Source organism: Brassica oleracea, chromosome C2 (genome assembly GCF_000695525.1).
Source record: "Brassica oleracea var. oleracea cultivar TO1000 chromosome C2, BOL, whole genome shotgun sequence".
NCBI lineage: Eukaryota > Viridiplantae > Streptophyta > Magnoliopsida > Brassicales > Brassicaceae > Brassica > Brassica oleracea.
The window spans coordinates 12750324-12755018 of NC_027749.1; the positions used below are offsets into that span (position 1 = coordinate 12750324).

Consider the following 4695-nt stretch of genomic DNA (forward strand, 5'->3'; position numbering starts at 1 on the left):
CCTTCTTCCAACTCATAACAATAATCATCATTAGTGTCTATAACAATAATACTTAAGAGATGGAAACAAACAATAGTAACTAGTCAAAGCATATCATATTTTTTATAAGTTTGTGCTGAAAAACTTAGTCAAATTTATAAAACTAAGGGAGAAAATATATTTTGAAAATATGAGTTTTACATATCTTGAAGTTACTTATCACTCTTAAAAATACAAGTTATTCAAAAACTAGCGTAGAAGACTTAAAAACTAGCGGATAAGACTTACACGAAAGTCTTCTCAGATGAGTTAGAAACTTTAATTAACGTGAATGTTGGTAACCTCATAAATATCACCAATTAAGTTATAAATTTCATTCAGTAGCCCAAATATTCATTAATAAATATGAATTAACAAGAAAATGTTAAAAAGTCTTTATAGTTTTAGAGAAAATGCAAGTTTATTAAACATTGACGCAGACGACATCCACGGAGGTCATCTAGTAGACTTCCAGATAAGTCGTCCATTTAGGTCGACGCGGACGACTTCAATCTAAGTCTTCCAGACGACTAAAATATAAGTCGTCTAACCAACGAAGAAGTTATTTTTGCAATTAACTTTGAAATTTGTTATCCGGGACGACTGAAAAATAAGTCATCTACTTTTGTTTGGTTAAAAAAAACTCCAAAAAGCTAGACGACTTACATTTCACATTTGACTGGATTATTTCAGAAGTTTGACTTTCCCGGACGACTTACATTTCAGTCGTCTGGTGAAAAATTCAAATATCAATAATTTATTAAAACTCGACGACTTACAATTAAGTCGTCATAGGTTAGTTTTGCAATTGAAAAATAAAACTTCAATATTTAATTATATATAGACGACTTACAATTCAGTCGTCCAGGATTTACGAGGTTTAACCAGAATCTCGGAATAAAATCCTGGACGACTTATATGTAAGTCATCGGGCGGACGCTGAATTGTAAGTTGTCTGGGTATAATTAAATATTGAAGTTTTTTTTCAATTGCAAAACTAACCTATGACGACTTAATTGTAAGTCGTCTAGTTTTAATAAAATATATTTCAATTTTCACCAGACGACTGAAATGTAAGTCGTCCAGGAAAGTCAAACTTCTGGAATAATCCAGTCTAATGCAAAACTAACCTATGACGACTGAAATGTAAGTCGTCTAGGTTCTTTGAAGATTTTTTTGTAACCAAACAAAATCAGACGACTTAACTTTCAGTCGTCTCAGAAAGCAGATTTCAAAGTCAATTGCAAAAATAACCTCTGCGTTAACCTGGAAGTCGTCTGGACGAACAGATCTGGAAAAAACTCGATTTCATACCTTAAATTGGTGAGATAACTTCCTTAGCACACATAAGGCTTCTCCAAGAACACAGAATCTCAAAAGAAAGTGACCCACCCAGAATCGTTAGTTTCTTTGACTCTATGAACCATAAAAAATGTAGAATCAAAATCTTGGTTTTTTTAGCTTAATGTGGAGAGAAAATGAGAGAGATGTTGTGTTTAGTTCATAAGAATGGAGAAAAAAAAGGGTAAATCGATTTTGGAAGCATTAAGAGCTTCAAATTGGTTGTTCATGGTGGTTAGGGTATTGATGACAATGACGATCTTGTAATTACTTGAAGATGATGAGGGTGAGAGATAAAAAATGTTATTTTCGGAAAAAAAAATTGATGGCATTTTCGTGAATTATATGAACTTGTGGGGGGAATAGGGGAAAACTAATTTCCAAAAAAAAAGGAGGTTAATTTTGTGTTTGACTTTGAGTTGTAGGTCAATTTTGCAAAAAATCCTACCTCGTAACCAAAAATATATTATTTTGTCTTCCTTATTTTAAGATTTAAACAATAAAGTAAATAATAAATAAATATTTTTGGATATGTGAAAAAAGTACGCAACTTTTGATTTTTGTGTTCAGCTGAAAAAGTAAACTTACAAGAAGTCTGACTTTGTTGCATGAGAGAGATTAAAAAGGTTTCCTTTCTTTTTAAGTCGTCTGAAAAGTTTCACTTTTGTACCACCGTCGCCGGCGAAGTCATATCCTCCGCCAGCCCAATCCTTCCGGCAGTCGCAGCCACCGTCTGTAAAACGTGAATAGTCATCTACTTAACCCAAACAATCTCTTTTACTCCGGCGCCGGAACACCTCTCAACTTCCTAATCACAGTCGCCGATCTCGGTAGCGACAGTGAACGGCGACGAAATCGTATGGACCGTCAAGAACAGTTGTCGGAGAAGGCTCGTTTGCCGTGGACGATTTACAAGCTTCTCCTGGCAAAAGAAGCGGAGGAGGAAGGTCCAAGCATCTCGCAACTCCTCTGTTTTCTCGGGTCTGGTTCGTTCTCTGCGGTTTTCTAGCGGAAGAACGAGGCTTTCCGGGAGCTTCTTCCCATAGAAAAGGAACAGAACCGGCGATGTAACGGGCGGTGTAGCTAATCCCGGAGTTCGTATGGTCTGTTCATTGGATACGAAAACAGAGGAAGCTTAGGCGAACAGAACCGATCTTGATCTTTAGTGAAACCCATGTCTTTGTGTTCTTGTAATGAAACCCAATAATGTTTTTGACGTTATATGGAATGGGTTGGGGGGTTTTTTTTTTTTTTGGACAAACAAAATGGGTTGGGGTTAAATAGACGAAAAAAAACCTTTATAGTGAGTGGATTCATTTGAACATAGGAAAGGAAAAGTTAAGGTGGATGTATAATGGGAGAGAAGACACGAAGGAGATGAAAAGAAAATATATAAAAATGAATTGTATTTAGAAATAAAAAATCTACGTTATAATAGGGCAGTTGCATCACTTCTGATACGACACGTCAGCGATATGTGAGTTCCACTTTTAAAAAGTGTGAAAAATGTCAAGTCTGTGACTCGAACCTGGATTATTGAGATCTAAACAACAACATTTATACCACTGATTTAAATAATTCTTTGTACATTGATGGCTGAAACAAATATATATTTATGAAGGTCGGAAACCTTTGCTTCTTCGGTTTTCTCTGTGGGACCCACACTTATTTATTTTATCTAATGATTTAATAAATACTTTATAACTCACGTTTTGAAATGAGATTCATTAAAAAAAGCTCAATAAACCTCTTTGTTCTGTAAGCGTTAGTGGAGGGAATTGATCTGCACCAGCAACGTTACCCGTGGGAGGGAAGTGACATAGATTACTTATACGACGAGGTAAACATATCATTAGATGGTTTGTGTAAGTGTCTATCGTTTTGAAGTTGCACGTACACTAAGATGTAAAGAATTACTAATCACGATTACCTTACTAGCAGAGTTCTTTTGCACAGCTATTGTCAATGGAATTAGGAATTAACACTTGAAATTGATGGTGCTATATTTCATGTTCCAAATGCTAATGCAAGCTCCAATGTTGATTCTCAGCTTTAACATGCCAAAATCACAATGCAGTAGGTGTTGTAAGGTAATTCAGTAGACACAAATGTTCAGTTGAAAAAAATTCTAAACTGTATTTATGCATCAAACTTATCATCCGTACATAATAATATGCTTTTTCTGTGCTAGGAACTGTTTGTAAATAAATGTCCCGGATGTATATGACTGCTTAGTTTGTTGCTTTTGACAGTGAAATCACTAAGCTTGTAATGTGTCACGACAGCAAAAGCATCTCAGCTGATGGTTAGCTTTACAATTACGTTGGTTTCTTTTTCCTATTATGTTGGATGAATTATTTTAGCTAACAAATATTGCAATAGAGCTCTTCAATAACTCTAATAGATTTATATATACATTTAGAATTGGAAGTTTGGTTAGAACATGAACAAGTACTTCTGTCACGCTATTGGACAGTTATACGTCATTTCAAGAGAATTGATTTCTTATATTTCCCATAATCAGTAAAATTTTAACTGTTTTGTATACTTTGCATTCATACCTCATTCTCCATCTAACTTCTCGGTGCTACTATATAATGATCAAGTCATTTTCTGCACAAATAGGCAAGTGGGGATGTTATGTTGGGTGCTTGGTTTATTGGGCTTGGCTATACAAAGTCTGTTGTGACTCTAAAACTTTTACCTCATTTAACATTGATTATGGTTCTTGGAAGAATTGCAGATTGTGAATGAAAGGCACAAGCAGGGAACATATGTGTAGCTGTGATGTCTTGCATATTTCCATTGTCTTATCCATTCACCCATGTGCATTTTGATCATGTAGACTAGGATTTAGCCACGTTTAGGTTGCATTTTACATACATGAGTATTTATCAGGTGTTGGAGTACCACATGGAGTTCTTGGAGGCATTTGGGTGCATTTTGAGCTCAAAAGAAGTGTTCTAGGTGATCATTGGACGAGCAGAGCATGGGAGCGACATCACGGAGCGACGCCATGAGGTCGCTCCAAACTACCTCTCAGAGCGACCTCGCTGGAGCGACCCCGAGAAGTCGCTCGCCATCTCATCCCGGTGGAAGCTGAAAACTGACCCGAAGCGACCTAACAGAGCGACCACTCCAGATCGCTCCCGAAGCCTAGAGCGACTTGGACAGAGTGACACCCCAAGGTCGCTCGCATGTCTATCGCGTGATGACAACACAATGGAGCCGGAGCGACCTCTCAGAGCAACCCACTGAGGTCGCTCCCGAAACCCGGAGCGACGTGCCAAGGTCGCTCTGCGTCTATTTGTTTGGCCGAATTCATGTTTTCTAAGG

The 4695-nt window shown here is 36.9% G+C and overlaps 1 pseudogene; it reads right to left on the bottom strand.

Annotated features, from left to right (window-relative positions):
- LOC106323484 overlaps window positions 1-2535 on the bottom strand; it is a 4867-nt pseudogene extending 2332 nt beyond the window's left edge.
- Window positions 2536-4695: the final 2160 nt, after the last annotated feature.